Genomic DNA, 26,559 nt, shown 5'->3' on the forward strand with positions numbered 1-26,559 from the left:
ACAAGGGAAAAATCCTGTGGTTGCTCCATGTCTGCAGTCTATTAGCTCATAGTAACCCTGGGAAACAGCACTGAATTCTCTCAGTGAAAACATGTGAAAAGGTAGAAACTTCCCATGCACACGTCAGTATAATTATTCTGCCAGAAACAGTAGTAGACTTACCTACCCAGAGGTTTTCCTTACAGGTGGTGAACTGTGCTGGCTGCAGCCCCAGCTGAGCAAGGCATGTACCCCAGCTGGGTGCTGGGAAGAGGTGGCAGTGCCCCTCACAAGCCTTTGGCCTTGACGGAGTGGCTGCTGTGCTCAGGGCAGGGGGAGAAAGCATTGAGATGGGGATGCAGAAGAGAGCCAAAGCCTAATGGAAGGAAGAGCTGGGACATCTAGGAGCTAGGGAGCAATAGCAGGGCAGAGCTCTGAGCAGCCCTTTGGATGTGTTGAAGTCTAAACTAAATACCATAATGGAGACTCTGCCTTTTGCTTGAATCCACAAGCATCTCTTGGCAAAAGTTAGGCTGTCTTGGACACATGGCTAGGACTATATATATGCTTGGTTGATTTATGATGTATATCACAATAGCCTAATCCAGTTCCAAGGGTTAAAAATAGCACAGTCCTTTCCACAACATTCACTGTGAAAAGGAATGAGTCGACCATTTTTGCACCTGCCAATCATAGATATGTTTGCCATCCCAATGCCCTCTACTCCATTTCACAGCTTGTTCCCTCATATTCATTCCCTGCCTTGCAGGGCCCTTCCCATCACTGCTGTCTCAGATCTGCTGCTTCTCTTAGTTCTGACACGTGCAGCTCCAGTGCTGACAGCGCACTATCCTCTCTGTACGATCATCATGTCATGCCTGATCTATCATCCCTGACCATCCACCTCTACTAGATCCCCATCATTCACACTTAGCCTTCCCAGGTCTTTTTAATCAGCAGTGGTAATTAAAGTTTGTCAGAGATCAGGTAAATTATTGCATATTATGGCTCTCTGACTATTCTTCTTGTTCCAGTGCAGAATAGCAGACAGTGCCTGAGGTAGCCCATGGTGAGACCTCAGTAAAGTCTGTATATTCAGGATTATCCTTCTCACTATTTACTGAGAAATGCAGCAAGTCTACTCCAGCTGACAACAAAAAGCAAGAGAAGGACAGGATAATACGTCTGTTGCGAATTTGGACGGAGCAGTTCATAGCATTTGAGGTTTTGAGGGAAAGGTCTTTTTGGTTCAGAGTGTGTTACAAAAAAATCACAAATGTTGGATCGGAACTCAGTTTAGAGGCAGACTGTGAAGGCCCTTGGAAGATACATAAGAAAGAGAGGGAAAGAGTTGCCTCAAAAGGACAAGGAATAGGATGCCCGCATAGAAGATTTTCCAGTGGTATCTGACAGCAATATAATGTGGGATAGAGAGCAAGTCCTAATCCTCCAAATCTCTCACAGCAGTAACCAGATCTGGGCATCTTTCCATAAAAGGCAAACAAACACATAAACAAAAAGACAAAGTGACCACTCAGTGAATAATTTTTGGACAGGTATTTGCTTGCATCTGCCAGAATTCTACTGGTGCTCCTTTTCCATTATATCCTATGTACCAAGCTTAAACAGGCTGCACTTTGAAAAAAGAAAAATTACAATCTTTTTTTCCTAAATAGCTCACTTTTCTGTAAATGCCAATATGAAGATGGCCAGAAGGCTCACTAGGGAGAGAAACAAGATGCTGCTGTCTTCTTAGTCCCTCGTGTCTGAGCTCCTCTGCCTTATAGCTACCCTGCTGCAGCAGATCTGTTCAAAGCTGAGGAAGTCCCAGTGGTGATGCTGGGTACTCTTGGGTCCCAGCGATGAGAGCTGCCTGCTGCGGATGCATCAGTGCAGCTGGCTCAATAGCATAGTTTCCCAGGAGGTTCTAAGGCTGGTTGGGACAGTAAATAATTAGCTTTTCTGCCTTTGGCTATAGAAATGATTATGAATTTTTAAGCAATGAGAGTGATTGAAGAAATTTCTGTTTGCTTTCTCTTAGTTGTGTTGCAAAGTTTAGCTTCAAGAAGGAAAATATCCTCAGAGCAGGTTGATAGACAGGTGGGAAAATATAAAGATGCTAAGAGATCAGAAGAAATTCAGTGAACATTAAAAGCTTGGGGAGAATGTCCTGATAAAGGGGATGACTTTGATAACAAAGGAATTATCTTTCTTATTCAGTCCTTCCTTAATCTGATAACAGGCTCTTCCCTGAGAAAGCTGGCTCTTGGGAAGTTAGTTTCAAGCAGAAGCTGAACATGAAAGTCCATTTTTTGGCAGAAGTTACTTTCTCTTTAATTTATTTATTTTTGTAAATTTCTCCTAGTCCTCTTAAAAACAAAATAACAGAATGGTGAAAGATGCTGTAGAGAGAAGTTGTCTCTATTAAGACACATAGGATTTAATCTCAGAAGTATACTACCTCCCCCATGGCCTGCTCAAGGCTGCCTGCTTATGCCTCCTTTGTTGATGGCAGTTTTGCCTCCAGGACTCTTGTCCTCTCTGGCAGACTGGCAGCAAGGGGTCCCCCTGGTACCACATTTTGCAAGCTTGGCTCTTGATCAATCTACTTGGCACAGCACAGAACCTGGAGGTACTTCATGTTTTGCACACAATGCCTCACGCTTGTTAACCTTATGTCTTTATGTCTTTCACTTGTCAAGTGAAATCAATACTGATAATAATAAATCCATTCGCAATTAATTAGAAATGAATTATCATTCCCTGAAAGACACTTTGAAGGTAAAAAACACAGTAAGATATTTTCTAAAGGTTCCCTGTTTACCTCCTCTGTTTCATAAATGTTTTCTAATGGTTTTAAAACCCTTACTAAAACGTTCAGTTTTTTCAGCTGTTCCTCCACTTTGTTCATGACTCACCAGCTGGCTGGGTCAGAAGGCATCTTTCCCCAGATTATTTTAATCCCACTGTCTTTTGGGCACAGCAAACCACACTCCTATTGTTGCCAAGAGGGCTACAAATATGACCACACAACGGTGGTTGGTACACACCAACCAGCCCAATACCATAACATCACATGAATATGCACTGAAAACTCCCTCAGGGTGGCAGTGAGGGCCCAGAACAATTTGCCTGAGGTGTGAGACCTAAAACATGCAGCTGTATTATCCCACCATGGTACCAAGAACCATTTTCCCTAGAGGAAAACTAGACTGGTTGTGATTGCAGGTTGGGGATTTCTTTCAAACCAGTGGGAGAAGCTGAATGAGGCTCCTCCAAGTCCTTGAAGCAGGAGACCGAAGCTGTATTTTACATCTTATGGAGGAAAATTAAGAGGATGAACAAAGAGGAAAGAATGGGAGCTTCTGCTAAACAGAATAGCTGTACAGCTTTAAAAACTCTTCCCAGAAAAGCTGGCACAGAGAAGACTTAATTTCTTAATGTTGAAATGACACCAGGGTGACTGGAGTTACCAGTTAGAAAAAGCAACATCTACCCAGCTCAAATCTTCTCCCTTCAAAATCCTTCTTTATAAATTTATAAAGCTGGAAGTCTTGGAAAGAATCTCCTGCAGTCCTTTTGTCCTTTACCTTCCTGTGAGACAGAATAAGGTTTAGCTACCTCCTCCCTGTAAGGTGTCAGTGTAACCTGTTCTTGAATCTGCCAATGAAAGGACTCAATATCCAGACAAAAGCTAGTTCCCAAAGCATAGCTTAATTATTTTTTTTCCCTTGAAAATGATGTTGATTTATTCTTATCCTTCTCACAGTGGCCATGGAGAACAAATGATGGCTGTCCTCTCTAAAGCAATTGTTTACATATTGAAAAACTCATACATTTTTCCCCGTAGTCTTTTTTCCTCTAGACTAAACAAACTCAGTTTCTTTAACATTTCCTCATCACTCATGTTTTATAAAGCTTTTATCATTCCTGTTGCTTTCTTCTGGACAGCCTCCAATTCATCTACATCCTCAATTCTGCTGGGCCTTGTCTGACAATCTGTTTCTAAGAAAAATACCACACTTTGAGTGAGATGCTAGAGATCTGTTTCCAGATTTAGCATTTTTCCATGGTAGACATAAGCATTTTAGTTTCTGTTTGTACTGATAAATATATATATATGTATAATTAAACAAACAAAACAACAAAAATCTCACATTCTTGAAGGCAATTTGTCAGTTTTGCACTTCAGTGGCTCCTGTCTTTATAAAACACTTACATGTGCTCCATTGTACTTTCTCCACCCAGCAGTATGGCTACTGAGGTGGTTGGAGGCCTTGCAGTCAGCAACTCTTGTAGAAGACCCTCTTACTAGAAAATGTAATTAAAGTCAAGATTCAAAGCACTTCAAATAATCAAAAAACCTACCCACCTCCAAAGAGAGGTAAAATCAAAGAGTCTGTCATGGAGAGAAACCCAGCAACCCTGAAGGCATGAGCAACCAACCTAAAGAAATTACATGCCAACAGAGGGAAATAGGAGAGGAACTAATGGCATCAGCAGTTGAAAAACAAACAAATTCAGGAGAGTTCAAAAAGGGAGTAACTGGGCTACTAAATTACATATTTTGTAAGTAATTGGTAAGGAGATAAGGAGGAACATGTGTGGTTAGAGTGTCCACACTTGATTTAATCCTGACCATGGAAAGCATTGAGTATTTCCTGCTTGGTATCAGTCACGTCTACCAGCAAACACTTGTGTAGTTTTGAGTGGTCCCATACTCACAGTCAAATCAGAAACTTGCTAAACTTGTCTTCTTGCTAAGCTTAGAAAAGGGAGTGTGCACCCAAAAGCCCATCTGTTTTATAGGTCAGCTACAAATCTCATAATATCAATATCTTTAAGATGCTGTAGTTGCTATCAGGAAGCTTGCAACTTGTGCTGGTAGCTTGTTTACTCAAGAGGAGCACACAACTCAAGAGCAGGCTCATTTCCAAACATTTTTCTTCTGTGGGCTGACTGGAGTTGCAAAAAATTCTCAACAAAATACAGACTAGGCAACTCATATCTGATTTGAACTCTATAAAAAAAACATCTCCTTGACTTCCTCTTCCAGCAAAATTCATGGATCCCTCCACATAAATTCAGGGATCTGTTCAAAGATAAAGCTAAGCGATAGCTTTATCACCCATACATTGGTTCCTCCTGTATTTCTAATAACTTTGGAAGAGAAACACAAATTCCACATTGTCTACATCATGAAATTCTTTTAAATGGTAGAACTGGAACCAACTCTTCCTAAGGGTGAAACCAACAAAAAATAATTTGGTTCAATTAATATAGCAAGCTTTCAGCCTGATGATGCTTATTTAACCAATGTGGATGAAAGCAAAATTTCCCCATGGCCCCTTCTTAACACCTCAACTAAGTAAAGAAGCATAAGTGTGGTAAAGTGCATGTTGATATCCCAAGGGACCAGAGAAAGTGCAACAACAGTGTGCCTTATACAGAAGGGGGAGTGTTAAGCATGTTTAAACCAAACATTTCTGTCCCTTTCCTTTGGGATAAAACTATTTCCCATGGAAACTAAGGCTGTGCCCCTACATGTGTAGCCCGGAGAGAGATGCTTTGATGTGAAAGAGAATCCTGGTAAAGTACCGGATGCAGAAGCCAATGTGGAAATAGGAGGGACTTCCAGAAGCAGGAAAAAGCATTGTCCCAGAAGGGCTTCCATCACCCCCCAGGTCATCACTGAGACTGTCTGGCTAGTTTCCTCCTGACGGTCACTTTGCCATAAGGAAAGTCTTGTCTCAGACATGGGGCAAACATTTATAACTTTTCTTTTACTTTAGACAGCTAAATGAATGTGAGATGTTATGGCATAATCTAGATACAAAAAGCTAAAGTAAAAATGTCACAAATTATAAACCAAACACTACTTTTAAGTGTATACACATAAAACTTGGAGAAACCATGAGAATTTCAGAAAAGTAGAAGTGCTTCAAATTTGATTTAGTCTAGGGAAAAGGGAGAGTGATTTAATTCTGCAAAATTTTAGGAATAGTACAAATAAATAAATATGAGAATTAGCATTAAGATCTTGTCAGTGTGTACACTCATATGCTTTTGGAGTATATGGTCTATATGAAGGGAACCTGCAAATAGGTTGCTTTAGGTTATTGGTCTCCAAGGCAAATTGTGTGGAGGATCTGTGCATGAACACTTGCCTGGTATTGCAGGACTCACAGTCCAAGAGGAGCCTGTTCTAGAGATAAAAATTCTATGCTGATTGTCCCATGTAGCTCTTTAAAAGAATCAAACATTATTCTCTGCTTTCTTCACCTGTCACTGAAATGAGTGCTGGTTATGGCCTAAACTTCACCAGTGAGCCTAAACATAGAGCTCTGCTAGTGCTACAACAGGACATAGAAGGAGCAGAAATTCTTCTGCATGCCCATGAGCAGATTATGGTCACAGGCAGAATCTGTTCAGCAGCAGCAAAAGAGAGAATGAACCATGATAACTTGTTATTGTACAACAAGTCCCTCTTCACCCTCCAGGTTTCTACCATTGTCAAGGTTCTTGTGGGTGCTAGTTGCGAAACAGCTGATAGGAATCTGAAGTATCCTTTGATCAGAGGAGCTTATCTGGGCACATCTAAACAAATGACCCTATGATGGCAGCGGTCAAGTTTTGTTCCTGTAAGTATTTCAGCACTCACAGGCAATAAACTACATCATCATTTCTTTGTATGCTGTGGCTCACACTGACACATCCTGTGTAATTTCTGTGACAAAGACTTTCTTAGTGATCCCTCCCAGAGTAAAGATCCAGCAGCTTGTTTCGCATTCAGATCAATGTATTTGTTTTAACTACTTAAATGAATCTGTTGAGTTATTTCTTTAGTGACTTAAGAGGACTTCATATTGGTGACCTTTGAGGCTAACAAATTAGGTGTATTTATTACTAAATTTGCAGTTGGTGCCTACCTCACATAAATTAAGTCTACTAGCTATCTTCAACATCATTGACATTGACTGTCTACTAAATAGATTACTGCTTTACCCCATGTTCTTAGAGATAAATGGAATATTTGAATATGGATCTCTAAGCAACATCTCTGCCTGAAGATATAGGGAGCTGGAAGAGGTCAGAGTTCCCAAAAATTGAGCCACAGGATCAATGTCACAAATAAATCTTTGTGGTCACATCTGATGTCCAGTTGACCACTCAAAGTCCTTTGAAATAAGACCCAGAGCCAGAAGAAATTCCAAGCCCTCCTGTTCAAGGACCAGTTTCCTCTCTCTCTTTAGTGGGAGTCAGAGTATTTTACTCTTAGGTAGGGAGCCCTGAGGTATATTTAATTAATGCTCATTATGAATTCTGAGAGGAGGTTGAGACATAAACATTATTATAGCTTCAAAGTCTGTGGGGATCATTCAGGTTTTACTCAGCTCTCTTATGCTGGCAGAGTTCTTACTGACATCCAGACAATCCAAATACAAAGTGTTTAGAATTTGGCCCATAATGTACCTGTCTCTCTCCTGGGTTGGACTTGGCTCTAATCCATCCTACATTCTTTGAGTCTCATCTATTCATTGACTGAAGCACCAAGAGCCTTCAGAAGTGTTGCTCCACAAGCAGTGGTTCTCATTCAAACATTGCTCACTATCAAACAGTCTAACCCTATTAATAATAACTTTAAAGAGAACAGAGAAAGAGAAGACAAGAAGTAGATTCAGTTTAATAAGATTTTTCTTTCACCCAAGTTTTATGTTCCTTTCTTTTATCTTTTTATCAAGGCAACTGTATTCTGAAAAGCCTGAGGGTACAATAAACAACAGAAGGTGATGCAATAGCTGCTCATTATTGCTTGATGGGTGAATCATCCTACTGCCTGTTATCTGCACTATTGGAACAGATCACTTGAGGGCTGCACTGAACATGGGCCACAAAATAGAACACTGCACTAGTATCATGATGTGACACGTCGGTCTCTTTATTTCTAGAAGAGTTTCCTTTCAATTGCACATAGATAAAATCACAAGAAAGGGTGCCCATGGAATATATTAACAATTATACCCAGGCCTTATTTTTAACAAAGCTCAGTTGGTACTGACTGGCTGAATCCAGCAACCTGTGCTCACATCAGTGAGCAGCTGTTCATGCAAAAAATTCCATTGTTTCATCCGAGCATCTCAAGCAAGAAACTGCTCCCTTCTCAGAACTAGTACTGAGGTTTTCTCCTACCCCACTCTGATGTTTTACACAAAATGCCACATACTACTTAGTTTTCTATGGTATACTAGGGTACATTTTTTTCCCCCTAGGTTTTATGAACATTGTACTGCTGGGACTAAACTGAGAATGAAATGTTTCCACAAGCGATATATGAGCATTAAAAAATCCCATTATAAACATATTTTACCAATACAAAATTTGCTTTTTTTCTCTTTCTCACACATAGTGCCTAATCAACATGAAAACCTCCATAATTAAGATCCAAAAACCTGCCTTGCCTGACAGAAGAGGCTGTTCTGTATGTTTGTACCTCTAACCAAATGACACTTTTGATGTAAAAATACTAACTTTCGGTGTTTTCTATACAATTTAGCAGATGTGATATGCTTTTGGTTTGGGTATTTAATTATATAACCTACTGTCTTACATCTGGAGTCCATGAAAACACTTCAGGTCCTTCAGGAAACAGGCACAGAGGCAGTAAAGAAAATTTGTGACTTTAGGAAGTGCCTCTGCCAGGCTGTCTCTAGTCAACCTCTGCAAACCAGATCTTGTTTACTCCACAGTATTTTGTGGTATTTTTTCCCTTTGTTTCTCACAAGTCTTTGTGCGCCTTTTCCCAAACCAAAGCTTTCAGGGTTTGAACTAACAACTGCAGTACCATCAGCTGTCCCCTGGGAGGGGGATGTGGTATTGCATGGCTGTAATCAGACCGCAGAGTGCCTAGAGCAGAAGGAGAGGCTTACATTTCATGCTGAGCTATCTGTGAAGAATGAGAAATCAGGACAGCACGGACTTAATGAACTTATACTATTGCTTAGAGACAAGACCCACTGCACTGTCCAGTATTCACATAAGGACATTTTCCATTTGCACCAGGGAAGAGATTTGTAACAGCAAAGGTGTCTAAAAGGCTTCGTTAGTCATGTCACCAATGAAGGAAATTAAGATGATACTCACAATTACCAGCCATGCAGTGGTAGAGCAAGGCAGTGCCACAGCACTAGGGCTGTAGCCACCTTAGGCAGTCCAGCAGCCCACAGGTAAATGCATGGCTATCCCAGCTCTGCCAGGTCTCCCCATGCAGGGGCTAGCAGCTGCAGAAAAGCCCAGGACAGGGTTAGGACTGGTTTCTTGAAGCTCTGTTGGCCAGCCTTTCCCTCCCTGTGAACAACATATCCCTAAAGGAGCAACACGAAGTCATGGAATCATACAATCATTCAGTTTAGAAGATACCTTTAAGATCATCAGGTCCAAACATTAACCCAGCACTGCCAAATACACTGCTAAACCATGACCCCATGTCTTTAAAATCCCTCCAGGAATGGTGACTCCACTACTCCTCTGGGCAGCCTGTTCCAATGTTTTCTTACTCTGACTACAAGAATTATGCAAGTTATCATCGACACTAGTGATTCCCCTATTTCTGTTGCTAAACTCAGTAGACATTTCCATAGCTGCTTGGATTTTGCTGCATAAGGCATTGTCCACCAGCTGCCCAGCCTCCTTACTGTGCCCTTTCTCACATCACCAAGAGCTCAGAACTATGGCCAACAGAACCAGTACATATTTCACTTGCCGCCAAGGGCAACTTAGGCTCCCTTCTAGTTTCTTTTACCAGATTAAATAAAGTCAAGCTCCCACAACAAATACGAAGTGGTGGGGCTGAACACACACATAAAATCATTCAGGAGAAATTCACCACTCCAGAAATCACTCTCTGTTGAGCTGACCCCACCACAAGAGATTAGATGTGCCTGAACATTTACTAACACATTTCTCTTGCACCTTCACCCAACCCAAGGCAGAGCTGGGGACCCAGACAGGGCCCTGCCCATCCCCACAGAGCTCCAGTCCCACCACACTGCACGCCTGGACAGCCCCAGTGGCCACCTCAAGCAGAGGACAGAAACAAGGCCAGAGCAAAGCTCTGCTATGATACAGTCACCATCTTCATCTGGATGGTACAACATATACTGTATTTGGAGGCCAGAATGTGGCTGTGTGTGCTTGCCTACTGCCTGAGTTCCTTTCAGCTGCATGTTTTGAAGACCAGTTTGCCTTTTACTTTTTGTTTTGATGTCCAGTGGAGAAAGAAACTTCTCAAAGATAAGCCCTTTCTCCCCTTTGTCATTAACATTTCTCACTCTCTTTTGCTTTAAAAGATTTACAGTGATGGCAGTGAATACTTATGCATTAGAAACATTAGAGGCAGGCCACTAAATTTTTAGAAAAAATACCCAGACAGAGACATTGTAATTTTTAAGCTATGTTTTCTCTATGAAGAAGTGTGTCCAAGATGAAAGAAGTAACTGGTATGGTAAGGTACTCTCCATTTTGAATCCAGAAAGTACAGGAAGCTGAGCAGTCTCTTTGTTCATTCAGCTACTGCAGCTGATGGAGACAAAGCAAGTCACCCATCTACATAGTCTTATGTTGATTTTGCTTTTCTTAGACAAAAGCTTTTCTAATGGGTGGGGTCAGTCAACAAGGATGGAGGAAGAGGGATTTGCAGTTACAGCTGAACTGCCTTCTGTGTGCCCTTGGTCAGCTTTCATCTATTTCATTGTTGTGTACATTATGCTATGGCAAAATTAGTCCAGAGAGAGAGGGGGAAGGAAATCCCAGAATAATGCTAACATCCTGGGAGAAATCTTGCCCATGAAGATAGGGAGCAGCAAAGAATCCCTGACAATACACTATCCAGCCTCTCCAGGTGCAGGGTGTTTGGTGTTAGTTAAATACAAAATAGATATCAATGGTTGCTCCATTTCCCTCTCCATTTTTATGAAATTTCATATGGAAATTCCAAAACCGTTGACCAGCTCTATGACTGGGAAAAATATTTTTGTAAACGGGTGAAAGGTTTTTCCCTTGTTAATTCTCAAGAGTTCAAAGGTTAATCAAGATTTCAACTCATGATAATTTCTAATCAATTCTAAGGAATCACAGGTTGAAAATCTTCTGGAAGAAAACTTAAGAAAGAAGATTTGGTGGCAATTTGAGAAAATGACTGGATTTCACTTACTCAGAACAATCATATGCTGCAGAGTTTTTTTCCTACACTTCAGCATTTTTTAGAACTACTTGGAAAATACAGCAGAATGAATTGTACAAACTACATTGTATTTACATTAAATAGATGTTATGTGCTAGGCGAAAATAAAAAGAATAAAAAAGCCAAAGTAGGAATGAGGCAAGTTAATTGCATGGCAAGAAAAGACAGGAAAGTCCCATGAAAACAGAAGAAATGCAATGCTGTCCCTGCACTCTCTGACCTGAGTCCAGAGACACGTGTTAACAGCACACACCGCAGCCTGAGGCAGAAAAATGTGATGTGGTTGACAAAACTGTGGCATGACTAAAGACAGAGCATGTGAATTGTATTTATGTACTAGTCTCTGAAGTGGAGAGCATATTGTCAAGCAGCCTGAGGGAGCTGTATCATATGTAGCTCCATGTGCAGCATGGTATAGCTGTATCCCATTAAGATGCTAGTAATGGAATATATTAAATATCCTCTTGAAGGCTAAGGGTCCAAACCTCCTACACTGAAATCAGTACAATTTTTGCTATTTATTTTTATTGGGAAGCAAATAAAACCCTTTCAGCTGCTGCTCTTCTGAAGGATTCACACACATACACAACAATCAGTAAAACTAACAGAGAGATATGTGTTTTGCACTCCCAAAAATACCCATCCATGGTCATATCACAATGACTAAGGGCAAGCTTGTCTGGTGACAGATCTGCAACTGCTCCGCCTGGATCCCACCCAAAATCCAAGAGATCCATTCACAGAGCAAAAGCTGACAAATGCTCTCTTTCAGAGCAAGTAGAACCAGACTAAAGCACAGAAGCTTGTTTTCTGATTGTAATATACACCTAGATATATCTTAAGAGAAAGTGCCATTTTATAGTCTGCTGTTGCAAAAGCCATCGTGTGCTATCTTCATTCGCTCCCTCCAGAACATTTTTCCTTCTTTTTCTTGCTTTCTTTTTTTTTTTTTTTTTTTTTTTAATTATCATCTTCATAGCTCACCTCCAGCTAAATAACTGGTGTGTATGATTCTGTTTCAAGATTTCTCAGGAAATACACAGAGCCAGATAAATAATCAGAGTTCAGTATCTTGGCTTCCTGTTCTGTTTCTTGAGGAGAACAGGCTGGGTCCTGTTCTGCCTTCCCCTGGGGAAACAGGGAGGGCTCCTGATGGTGGTGGAGCTAAATGAATGTAAAACATCAAAACCCAAGAAAAAGCAATTCAGAGGGGATTCTGGGCTAAAAATATGGGGCACATTTAAAAAAAGCCAGCTGTTGGCTTACAGAAAAGTTTCCTTTAAAAGATTAACACAGTTAAGTTTTCCATTTGAAATTAACTTGAAAATAAAACTCAATGCATCCTGAAGGTTCGGAAGTCCTGTTGGCACATTGAAAAAATGCCATTAAGATAAAAAAAAAAAAATCCCACAATGTGTGTATGTGTGGTGGCTCATAGCCAAGTGCTGGAGGTGGACAACAGTGATCCTCTTCACTGTTGGTGGTGTCCTATATCATAGCTCTGTTCCAAAAGAGAGGCTCAGGAAGGAGCCAGCTCTGGGTCCTGCAGGATTTAGACCTCAGTGCCCCCTTGGGAGAGTGCTGCAGCAGAGTACACTGCTTCTGGCCACAGCACAGCAGGCAGGGCTGTGCCTCTTCATAAATTATCTTACTGCAGTGCTTCAGGAACATCACCAGCTCTATATAGGTAAATTAGGAGGATGAATTTCTCTTGAAGGCCACAGTAAGAGATTTTATGTGACTGCTTGTTAATCTCCTTCCCCTAACCAACTCAAGAGTATCCTATAAAGGTGAGGCCACTTTGAGATTTCCATTGCACAGGTAGACATCTACATCTCCTTGGAAAGAGGCTAACTGAGTTTTATATGAAGTGCTGCACAGCATTGGACTCAGCTTCTTACCAAGAAATCTGTTACTGCACAGTGGCTCTGGTGTTTCTGGCTCCAACCATTTATCTGAAGCAGAGAAGTAAACCAAAGTACCAAATCTCATACTGATTTTTCACTTTCCTGTGTTGTAAAATCCTTGTGGTATTTTTCTTAACAGTTGAAGATTGCATTCTCAAGAGCTTTATGAAGAGGAGCCGGAAAATACAGATAGTTTGCACAGTCTCTTCAAATGGAGGCAGCTTATTTTTGTTCCTGCTGATTCAAAGGACAATTTGTACAACCCCAGTGATGAACTTCCCCTTTTTAATTTTTAATCCCCTTTGCCAATAGCATACCCCAAGCACACACACAGTGTGCAAAAGGGCATGTTGGATAAAAGAACTGGACAGTATGTGAGCTGAACACTACATATATTTATATTTATATTTATATTTATATTTATATTTATATTTATATTTATATTTATATTTATATTTATATTTATATTTATTTACACAGTGGTGTTGCTTTCTCTGTACCTCTAGGGTTCTCAGCTAGGCCTGGGGTGAGAGAGCAGGTTGCAGACAAGACTTTCTCCTTGTTGGAGTGGAAGAAGCTTCTGTGCAATAGAGGTACAGGGAAAGTGAATCTATCTGAAAATGCCTGTCATAGCAGCATTCATGTATGTTTTGTATAGGACTAGGATGCACAAGCTCACCTGAAGGCTTGATGCATTTGATGCACTTATTCCATCACCTTTCATACCTCTGCTTCTGGGAAGAGCAGGGAGGACTGGTAGAGCTTAGAACCTGGCTCAGGGGAGTCAGAGCAGACCCTGGCTGGGCACAGTGCAAGTACTGCAGTTCCTTAGAGCCCATCTCCAGACCTGCTCAGAGCTGCTGCTGTTGTTGGCAAGAGGCATTTCCTGACTATTTGTGGCCTATAAAGAAAACTATTTGTCTTCTATAAAGAAAAGCAACAGACTGCTCCCTTTTTACTATGCAGGGATAGTGAACAACCTTGTTCTTCCACAACCAGCTCCACAGACTTGGAGCTGCACTGCAAGATCTCAAACAGGGTCATACTTTTGTGGCCTGGATGTCTTGGTCTTACTGACATCCACACTTCTGGGATAGTTTCTGAGAGGTAGATATATATTCCCTGTAATTCAAGCAGATATGAAATGTGTAATATGATACAGAGATCACAGGAAGAAATGCAACACAGAAAGGTTTCAAGGATTTGAATTCCCCTCTGTGAAGCATCAAAGGGCAAAATCTAGAACTTGAAATCAAAAATAGCATGGATTGACCAAGACAGTAAACCACTGAGGCAGAGGGAATGGCTGACCTGAGAGCCTACAGTGTCATGGGAAGTCCTCACACAAGGATCACATATAAACAAAAGCTGACCAATGGCATTATAAAATATGAAGAGATGCCCTACATTCACCAAAAGAGCAGGGTGGCCAAACCTGCAGACTGAAAATGCTCACAGACTTCCTGCTTGGAGTGAAAAGTGTTTCACCCACAGCTGGTAACATCACTTGGATCTTCCCAACACTGAAGTGAAATATTGCCTGAACATTCCCACATAAAAGTAAAATAATTTCTAAGCATTTTCACCTTTTCTGTATTATTAAAAATACTTTTAAATATATCCACAATAAGCTGATTTCAAAGAGACAAAATAATTCGTTATTTCTCCCAGAGATGTTTATTCTTGAAACAATCCCTTTTCACCTGTAATTCTTAAATTTCTAGCTTCTGACTTATAAGGATTGCTGTGAACTTCCTTAATTTAGTTGTTTTGGGGTTTTTTTAATACATGTGTCAAATATTTTACTTTTCTATTTTGTTTGAACAATTCTACTTGCAGGTATCTTCTTTAGAAAAACAGGAGAATTCTCTTTTCCAAATGTGAAGTTCTGACCTCTGGCCATCAGAGAAAGCATTTCTCTTCAGTTGTCAATTGTAATTTTTACTTCCTTTTAAAATTTTTTTTCCTCCAGCTGATTTGACCCATAACTTTTTGAGAGAGGCATAATCTGTCCTATCTCAGCACTACCACCAGGGCTGGAAATACCCATGGGAAGCTTGGATTTGTCATGCTGCACTAAAATAAGCAGTGTTTTCTAGACCACCAGGATCAGGTGGATCCCCAATGAGCTGGAGTTTCAACACATCTTTGAACGATGACAAAGAGGCCACTGCCTGTAGAATATTTCACATGGTTTCCTATGCATATTACCTTTACCAGTGTAGGAAGAGATGAGATTACTCCATTGGACCACAAATATTTAATAAACAGCATTTTTGTCCACTACAGCTGTGGCACTAAAAAAGAAAATCAGTATGCATTCCTCATTTTTTTGCCTCAAGACACTGACTGTGATCTTGTGTTCGACTTTGTGGAAAGCTGTTTGAGCCAGGACTGAGCAGAGGGGGCAGGTTTCAATTTGTCAGGCTCACACATAAGAAAACTGCTCCTACCACATCAGATCTCTGGCAGCAGAGACCGTATCATACATCTAAGTGAGGGAACAGAGGGTGAGTCGGACTTTGCTGCTACAAATGGAGCTGTGCAGATGGCACAGTGCTTACAAAAAAGCAGGAATATTGTCTTTTGATCTCAGTAGGAGGGTGGGGACAAGGAGGGAGAAATCTGATATTACTCACAAGCTGGGGAAAGTTTCAAATCTCTTGCTCAAATAGGCAAAGTATTTGCTGCTGAGTTTCTGCTTTTAGCCTTCTCATCACCAATATTAACTTCTGATGCCTCCTTGGATTTTTTCCTCAATGAATTTGCAGTAAACTCTGAAACAAGATTTAAGATACATTGGAAATGAGTGAACTCCATTCTTAAAGTATAATCTCTGTTAGAAAAAGAACTTCCTAAAGCATTAGCTACTAAAATATATTTTACTAATATTAATTGTTCCTCTCCATGAATAATGATTTAAAAAATCCTAGAGCAGAACAACATTTCTGATGGGATAAGTGGGAGATTTCTTTGGGCTTGGCCAAAAATTTATGAATCAGCAAAGTTGATTTAATCAGTGAAAGCAATAGGTTTAAGCTATTTCATAAAGCATCTGTTGCAGGAAGGATATGCCTTCTCCTTTCAGTTTACCACAATAGCAAATAACTCTGCTGATGTCATAATATTGCACAGAAAACTATTACAAGAATGAAAGGGATCATTCTATGCAGGTTCATAATCTGTTGAAAGGAACATCCTGAAACAAAGTCGTATTAATCAGTAAAGAAAATGAACAAGCAAAAAAAAAAAAAAAAAGGTCTCAATGTGGACAGATGCTTTTTAATGAAAAAACCGGCTTCTATATATTTTTTATGTTTTTTGAAAACCTGTAAAAATTTTAAGTGCAAAATACCGTTATTCTAACAGGTTTTAAAAACCTTGAAATTCTCAAAAAAATCTTGGGAATTTTTGTTTTCATTTCTTGTCAAATACTGTAGAAAAAGTATCTTCTAAAATAAATTCTCGTAGTTTAAAAGACCAGTTTGTTTACACTGTGTGTGTGTGATACCTCAGAGAAAGAAGGAAGAGCCTTCTGACAGCAATGCCAATTACTCAGCAGATGAGCAATTCCCACTAACATTAACAGCAAACCAAGAGGACTTGTGCTTAGCCCCAGAGCAAGGTAGACATGTCATACACTCTTTTTTTATTACATATTTCCAGTCCTACCAGCTGTATCTTCATTGTCATGGAATATAATACAGTATTTTTTTTTTTCTAATTTATACTGCAGAAGATAGATGACAAAAGAAACCTTGCTTCATTTATAGGGTCTCAAACCTTTTGGCCATATTTGCCACTTAGGAAAAAAGTCATTTAACTAACATGTAAAGTTACATGTTAGAAAGAGAGAGGGAAAGAGTTTCCATATGGCACAAAGCCCTTTACATTTAAAGCCGAAGAAAACCTCATCAATATCTGAAATTTCTTCTGTGTGTACTGAAAAAAGGCTAATATTTATATGCCAAATCAGCAGAAGAGGTGGAAAAAGTAGAACAGTGTGTGAAACAGTTACCAGAAATTCCATTCATACAGACAAAATAGCATGGATGGGCTGACTTTGTGGGCCTTTTGCATTAATTGGGTGTGACACTAGATATAAGGCTCTGTTGCAGAGTCCGGTGTTGACTTGCCTAAAAGTTTGAATATTTAATCCAAATTCTCAAAAGAGAAAACTTTATACATGACCTGGACTTAGAAGATGTGAACAATTCTGCATGAAAGTTCCTCTGGTTCATACATATTTTTTTAAGTCTTGTTTTCAGTAAGTGAGAAACTAAGTGAAAGATGCATGAAAGCACTAGAAAATTGCAAAATCTGCAATGTGTATTTATGGTGGAGGATTTCTAGTTCTTCATGTAAAATAATATGCCAATTTTTATCTCTTGAGATGGAACTACTGTCTGGAGATGACCCTTTACTGACTACAGAGGGAGCCAAGTTTCCTCAGTTAGGTAGTTTAGGTAGGTGTCTGAACTCTTGTAGCTTAAATTTTTCTAAAATTTGTAATGTATAGAGCATAAGCAAACTAAAAGTTTGATTCCCTTCCATTTTACAATAATTTTGGTTATACAACCTTTCTGTGTGGAAGTGAAATCTTCAGTTTGTCTGTTTCTCCTCTTAATGTGTTGCAATGTTTACAGCTCGGAAGTCCGTACTTTTTGGATGCCAAATAAAAAAAAGATAACAAAGACAAGATCCTAATGTAGCTAGCACTAGCAGCAGCACAAAAAAGTAATTACAAAGAGTGAATATACTAAATTGAAAGCAATAGAAGTGTCAGCTAAAGTTCATTTGAATCTACGAAATCTAAAAATCTTTGGAAATGGTAAATCTGCATGCAGCTGGAGAATCAGGCACTAAATTTGCTATGCATGCTTTTCTCCATGCTTCCAGCTTCCAGAAGAAACTGGATGATACTCTACATGCAGGAAGCTATTTCTGAAGGACCTCAACATAATGAGTTTTCCATTGTGGTGGCAAACACCTAAGGCTGTGATGTTCCACATCTTAACAGAAAGCTCTGCTAGAGGAAGCCAGCACTGAGAAATAATTGCCAAGACCTGTATGAGCTGCCAGTCAGTCACATTCTGGTGAGGAAAGACAAATGGGTCAGCCCCATTCACAAATAGCCAGAGGGTCCCAGCTCTCCAGACCACATAGGCTGCAAGTGTTACAACAGCAAATGCTCCAGATCCCTTGGGGTATGATGAAATGCCTCATCTGCCTCTTCTTATTAGCACTTTGAACACATGCACTAGGGTGAGATCGTGTTTGAGGGAACTGTGAAAGGTGGCACAGTGAGTGCCTTGCTCCAAGGAAGGAAGACATTTGGTGAACTATTAACTATTTACTTTACTTTGCTGCAAATGAGAAGAATCACAGACTGATCCTGTTCATGTGACTTCTTCCCAGATTTCTTGAGCGTAACAACTTTGTCACTCAGTTCCTTTAAATTTTACGCTATTTTTGGTGCTACAAGAGTTTTGATAGGAGTAAGGCCTTTTAAGAGCAAATAATCTTCTGAGATGTGAGACACCTTTTAAACAAAAAGCACAATCAAATCTTAGCACACTTCCAAGGATATTTCAGTCCTTCTGGCACTGCATATGGATGACAACAGTTTGGCACTAATTTGTGAGCTACCCTGGGCTAATAAGTCTGAATCTGCATAAACAGTAGAAGTGTCCACCACTGAGTTCAGGCCAAGGTGACACAAAAACAGAAGCAATAATATTTTATACCATTTCTGGTATCATGATTATGTCAAAAAAGTAACATGTGTCACTGACAACAAAACCTGTAGGAGACAGACAAGGTGCACGTGCCTGGGATGGTCTCTCAAGACAGATTGCTAGACACGTTCCTGTCAAACCTTACTCCATCATTTTGTTAAGAATGAAAACTAAAAATTACATTTAACCTTCTGTGGTGTGGGAGTTAACCAGAAGAAATCTTGTGTTAAAATTCATGCACTTGAAATAGAGTTGAGTCCCCACCTGCTCTAGTCAGGTACCACACCTCTGCTCACACGGAAATTTGAAACACTGTATTTGGGAAAAGAATTTAATTTAATTTCACTTAATGAAAAAACCCTGGGAACAGTGACATCAGCTGAGTGCCAACTCTTCTGTGCTTTCACTACCACAGGTTTTGCCTCGCTGTAGCTGCAGACACTTTAATGATCTTCCTTTCTTCTAGACTTCCTCATAAAGGTAGAGCAAAGTTTCCCACAGCCAAAAGCAAGCAATTCCAGGTCATGCTGCTACATATGGCTGCATCAGACCTCCTTCCACTTGATTAGTGCTTCTGGCATTGCAAAAAGTAACATGGGAAATCCCTGCTTTGAGGTAATGCCGAATTAGCGATACGTGACTCTGTAAAAACCTGAGGCTGGTGAAGTGAATTTGGGTTAAGAATTTGGTGGGTTTTTTTTCCCACACAGATGAAGACATGCACACAGGTGTATCATAATTATGCTTGACATATGCTTATTATTTTGATCTTTGTTCCTGTATGTGCCTCTCTGCAGACATGAGCAATTACACTCCTCACTACAGAGATGTGGGAGTGCTTAAAGGGGTAACTGATAGTACCTTTTCTGATGGTGTAAGGGGTCAGAGGTAAAGGTTCAGGCAATGTAGGAAAAAATAAAAAGAAGCAAGGCAGCAATTTCTCCCTAAGCATCTTGATGCTCAGGGAGATGTAACATGCCTGTAGATGGAGGATAGCCTACCTAACACAAAAGGGAGCAAGTGCAAGCCCACAACAGCATGGTGCTCTGTTGTTAGCAGATCTAAGCATTTATTTCTGCTGTTGACATGAGACTGAAGAATTTCAAATGCATTCCATTTCACAGACCTTGGGAAGAAGAAAGGGGAACATTTGATCACTCTTCTATTAATATTTCTTTCTTCATTCATGTCTGTGGTTTATTTTTAAGGTAACATAAAGCGACATATTTTTAAGGTAAACATAGATGTAATGCCCAGCAAAGGCAATTTTTCCCTAAATCACTCTTGCAATCTACTGTTTACATTTCCTTGGATGAGGAAGAGTTCTGAAGAACAAAGGCCATACGAAATTGGGCAGCCCAAAAGCACAGAGGGAGAGGGGAGATTCTGGTAATTTCATATTTACTAAGGATTCAGAAGGGACTGTATCTAATTCTCCTGAAGGGTGGCAGATGGGGTGTGGGTAACCAAACAACTAGCAGAGCCAATGAAATAAAAGATTTCCACTGATTTCAAAAGTTTCCACCAGATCTGTGGTGGAAAGGCACATTACCTCAACCTCCAGTTGAAGAAGCGGAGAAGACACCCTCAAAAAATCACTAGAGCAGGAGAGGACCTAAAAGGAGAAAGTGCTTTGGGAGCAAAGTGACAGCAGGCTGGCAGAAAGGGAGTTGCAGGGAGAGGTGCTGTTCAAAGAGGAAGGCTTGCACCCATTCCATAACTTAGAATAAAATTTCTTATTCAGATTGACATATTTCAATAATTCTGACTCATCTGGAGGCAAATAAGCCTCCATGGCAACTCCCTAAACCTTGCTAACACCCAAGGAATATGTTTGGAAATGCTGTTAGTTTAGTAGCATCCAGTTAAGATCTTCATGCATGGGAGCCCACTTAAACATGGATCTTTCCTCTTGAAATAAGCAACTTCTTCAAAGTATTAATTTCTTTTTGCCTAGAATATACATAGGAAATACAGTGGAACTGCAGAAAAAATAAAATCCCTTCTGAAGAAATAAACTAAAAGAAAGAGAAGACTGAAGTGATTCTGCTAGCATGATCTGATCAAGCAGGAGTTTTTATAAGAATAATGAGGGCCAGTTGTTCACACCATGTGAATCTACTGTAAACAGCCTCTGGAGAAAAATATAATTATATAACAGCAAGAAAGCATGCTCCTGTGCCTTCACTCAGAGAATCCCAGCATAACTTCTGTGCTCTGGGAAGTCATGCAAAGAGCAACAGCATCTGCTGACCCCCAGAGCTCAACTGGCTAGGGTACTCTTGAAGTGGGAGGGAGGGAGGCCCCATAAAAACCTTTCTACCTCTTTTAAACACTTTGAATATGAAGTAGATCCTTTCCAGTCCTACTGCTGTGACCATGTAACACATCAGCTTCCTGAACATTCCCACTGGGCTGGGATCTTCCATTCTCATTCATGTTCAGCAGGACATGGACGCAGATCTCATGGAGTAAATTGGCCATGCGCTTCCACCTCACATGCCCTGCTTTTTTATTATGCCTTTGCCCCATTTGGTGCCTTGCCTATTCAGATTTCACAGGTCTGTACTCTAGTAAACCAGAAAAAAAGAGCCCTGTAAAACCAAAGTAGCTTCACTAAGAGTCAATGGGTTTGGTTGGGTTTGTAGTGCTGTAATTCAAAGCAGTGCAATTCTGTGTATGTATGCAATATTTCCTCTCTCTCTAAACACTTGTTCCCTGTATCTCACTGTATATCATATATAAAAATATCTTCCACAAAAAGGCATGAAAAAAGCAAAGAAGTTCCTATCTCTCATACTTATTTTCTGCAAATCTAAATTGATGAGAATGAATTATGAATGCCTTTCAGTTCAGCTTTAAAAATATGAGGACTCAATTCCCTTCAATAGTTTCAATTAATATGGAACACGTACTTGTTCATTAGAAAATATAGTTCATCAAGATAGAGAGATAATACTGTGATTTATGCATTTAAGTAATAAAGTAACTTTTCATTTGAAAGCGGAATGGGCCTCTACCAGGACAGCTAACATGGGAAAGAATATGAAATATTATGCAAAACTACAGAAACACCTATACTGCACAACCCTTCCACTTGTTTGTAGGGCATAGTGATGGGTTGATGCTATTTTACTTTGTGGATTATACAGCTCACTGAGTTTTTACACCATCTAAAGCATGGTAAACACAACAACACTGTTTCTAATGCCAACATCTTTGACTAAAAGTTAATCAGACAGGACCAGGACCTTTTATGGCCTAACCACACCACATAGCACTTTCCAGAGTCTTTCACAGGCTGCACAGATGCCCTGAATTCTAATACATAATAATGTAATAATACATAATAATTCTAATACATAATTACTATTTTCCATCTACTTATTTCAATTCAAAGTGTGCACAAAATGTGTTGCAGCTTCCAAGATTTCATAGCGAGATGTTGAGGTTACACCTTGCATGCCCTGGGGCAGGTAGGAACAAGGGGGCCTCCCAAGGGTGCAAAGCCTGGGAGGATGGTGTCATGGATGGAGTTAAGCAAACCACAGAAGCTGGAAGGAGCCAGACAGTGTAGCATTCAATGTACCACACAGCTGGGAATAGTCCTTGTGTACACTTTTCCCTAGTTCATGTCAGGAGTGTGCTAATAATTAGGCAGCAAAGGCAATCTGCAGTCCAGCTTGCTCCCTGGCCCTGTTTTATTTAGCTGCCTAGATGTACATGTGATTTCGTTGATACAGCGCTCACAGAGACAAGAATCAGACACTGCCTGGGAAGACCCTGCTGACAAAGGCTGGAGATGCATTCCCTCCTGGATCAAGATTAAAGAGATCCTTAGGGAGCTGGTTATAAATTCCTGACTCTCAGGTTGCTGCTATTTCCTGAACTGAGCTAGAGGAGCACTGCACTAGCTGGCTGTGGGTAATGGGATATTTTGCTTTACATATGGATTGGTGAAACTGGTGATGAGCCTACCTACCCAACGCTCACATACATCCCTTAAACCCCTTGTTCTGGTGCTGGGTGAAGTGGAATGGGCATAACTGTACTGGCCAACAAGCTCCACCTTCCTCTAGAATACAAATATCAACTGAACAGGTGCTGCTCCAGTTTCCATCTGTTGTATTATTAAGGGGCACAGAACTGGAGCAAGCAAATAGGATGTTTCTCTAGATATGCTGGTTTTGATTGTTGATGCCATTTTTAGAACAGTCTTAATCATGCAGTGTTCTGTGATTTTAGTGCTTTTGGATATTAACATTTCTGAGGTCTCAGTGTGAGTCTCAATTATTGAAATGGCCAGGATTCTGGCAAGAAACCACAGGGAAGAAATCAGTTCTCGGAGGAAGATGCCAGGAGGCAAGTATTATTTACATAGAGTATGGAACTACAGAAATATAACAGTATGTAAATTTCTTGACAGATGCCCTGTTTGGCAGCTGCTCAGAAGCAAATTTCATTCTCAGCCAGATCTGCAAAAACACAGATCAGTAATCCAGGGTAGAAGTCATTTGGTAGAAATTCTGGATGACAACTTACAACTCCCCAAACTACTACTGAATTAACAAAGAAATAACAGATCATGGAACTGATAATCTTTGTGGGACTGAATTAGGCAAGGTTTCAAAACATGAGAAAACTCAGTGAAGTCATCTGTAACCTACCAAAAGATTGTTTGCCTGATTCTCTAATCTAACACAAGGTTATGCTGAAGAAGATACTGTTTGCTGGGTTTCCCTGTTAAACCAGACACAAATCTGAGAATTACTTGAGACCTAATGCTGTTGTGAAACTAAGATCAAACATTAGTTTATCATGTCTGTTTGGTGCCCTCCAAAATACTAAAATGGATAGGCATGCATCTCACGTGGCAGCTGATGCTACCAGGCACAGTTGCTGCCAATAGAGCAGACACTCTGTGAACCATGCCTCAGATGATAGATGAGAGCTAAGGCATGTCTGGGGTGGAGTTTGACTTGTTTACAATCATATCTGTTCCACTGGTTAACTTAAGCACTTGTTTCTGGTAGTATGCACTGAAAACTGAACTTTTATGCGCCTTGAAAGAAAAGTCTGAATTTCTTCAGAAAATGCAGGAGGGAGAGATGGTGGAATTGCGGCTTAAGATGGTGGGGGTTTACAAGCTTTTAATCATATCCTGAGGACCTTTGAGTATATTTAACCCAGGATCCAGCTATGACCAGTCTATTAGTAGGCATCTTCATGTTATTAACAGGCTGACATGGTTCAATGGGAAGGCCTCCTTGAGCCATAACGAAATGTTCAACACACCAGTTGATTGGCAAGGGCTGCTTGCATTTGGGGACATTTCTATTTTTGCTTGCCAGAAGGTCTCTGAGCTCTGCCTTATGCAAATACACAGTGAGTACGATTTTTCTTTGAAACCAGCAGCTTCCTGCAGTGGAACATCAGCATGATGATTGTGTACATTCTTATCCTGGGATGCTGGGAACACAGCCTGTGTTATGCATCCCCATGGAAGCTACAGATCTTGCCCCTTGTCCAGGTCAAGAAAAACCAAAGCAACATCAGTGCAAATCTGTCAGGTTTTATTCTACAATGTATGTCAGGCATGTCAGGCAACTGGCCTTCAGTTAAGGTAAGGGGAAACCCTGCTTCAGTTTTCAGACAGTTTTTGCTTTGAAGCATCTCTACTTCTGCAGTCATAGCCCTGGGCATACTCCTGGTACATGTGCCCTAACCTGCCACCCTATCCCAGGCATGCTGCTCCCTCTTCAAGCAACCTATTTACTCTAATACAGAGGTATCCTGCCCCAGTGTGTTTCCCTCATCATCCCTTCCCACCAAATGTTACTTTTTAACTCTAAATAAACACTCTCTGCTCTGGTCAGGGCACATGCAGCACAGCTGCCCTGGGACGCCGGCACAGCATTTGCCTTGGTGTGCGGTGAGCAGGATGGTAAAGCCACACCAAAAGCAGAGAGTAAATCAGGCGATAAGTAGCAAAACGGTATTATCAGCAGATCTCAGTTCAGGATTTCGCGGTCATTTGCCTTTATTTATGCCTCCTATTAACCTTATTCAACCATGACATGTGTTAGACAGATGGGAAAACCAAAGCAAAAAAAGGCACAGCGGTTTTCCCAGCTCGTGCAGAACAGCAGCAAAAGGCGAGCGGGAGCGAGCCCTGGTGTCCAGCGGTGTCCACGGGCAAGCGGGACAGGTACCAACCCAGCCCGGGAAAGTTACAGCCACAAGGCGAGACGTATCCACTCTCTTGGGTGAGACCACCGAAGCGTTCTCCTGAATCTCCAGTCCCCGGCAGCCGCCGGGGTCCCGCTAGATGGTGCTGGAGGGACGGACAGACCCGGCCGCGCCGCGGGGACAGAGGGAGGCAGGGACGCAGCATCCCCGCTCCCTTCCCTGGCTGCGGCTTCCAAAGTGTTTCCTCCGGAATGCCTGCCTGATGATAACAGGATCCCTTTCATATATATTAAGCAAACACGGGCCCAAGGTGGGTAAACACCATGAGCAGGCTCATCTTTCTGCTCGACGCCGCGACGGTGAAAGCCCGGTTGCGCGAAATAACAAGCTGCTGAGCTTTTTTTTTTTTTTTCAGGCCATGTCTCCAACAACAAAGCAGCTCTTGAATCACACGGATTACACATTTAAAAAGAAATAATTACGAGACAGTCATCTGGACTGTCCTGCACTAAGTAAAACACTTGGTATCACCCATAGAATCAATGTCCTGCATATGATAACCTGAATATTTATAGATCCAAAAAACCATGTCACTTATGTAAGGCTAAGGAATCATGTATGTGCATGAATAGTCCCTTGTAAAAATAAATAATTAAAAAGGTTCTGTCAGGATATTAAATTAATTTTCCTTTTCAGTTAAGAACCTTGTATTTAGTTCTGTAAAAGTCCTCTTGGCAGCCTGAAAAGTATCTTGTTTAAACAGGAGCTTGTACTCAAACACACTTTTTTTTTTTTCTGAATACTATTCCCACTTAAGCCCCGCACAAAAAGAATTGAGAAAGCAGAAAACTGGAATAAAGTCATCTTTGTTTCAACTTTTCCTGTCCCTTTTTACATGAAGGGAAAAGTAAGTATGTGACGAATGAGCAAATCTTACGTGTTGGGGAAGAAGAGGGAAGTGGCCTATAGACTTCAGGGCTCTTGACTGTTTTGTCATTCTTCTAAAGACTGGGTGAGAAAGCACTAGAGAGTTTCTGAAACAACTTTTTTTGGAAAAGGAAAATATATGTTTTTCCATAAAGATCATTATTTTGTTAAACCACTAATAAATGCAGAAATTCATGACACTAAGCTCAAGTCCATTGGAAATGTTCTTCTTTCTGAAAGCCCAAACCAATTTATCATTCAAGGGGTGCTCTTCTTGCCACTCCAGCCAGGAGTAAAACCCAGACATGGAGAAGCAAGTGCTGTGCTCTTTATTCCACAATGGCAGTCACAATGTCAGAACCTCAGTTTCAGGATGCACCTCAGTGCAGGAGGTGTCAGGGAAAGGAGAGAATACATGGAACGATTATGATGAAAAAGGAGCAACCAGATGGAGAAGGTAGCTGTTCTTAAAATGGGGGTTATACAGCATCTCTCTGAGTGGAAGTCTTGGAACAGAATATGCTTAAGGGGGCAAGAAAAGTGTACATGTCTGCATAGCACATGGGAGAGAGAGGGGCTG

Source organism: Cinclus cinclus, chromosome 5 (genome assembly GCF_963662255.1).
Source record: "Cinclus cinclus chromosome 5, bCinCin1.1, whole genome shotgun sequence".
Taxonomy (NCBI): Eukaryota; Metazoa; Chordata; class Aves; order Passeriformes; family Cinclidae; genus Cinclus; species Cinclus cinclus.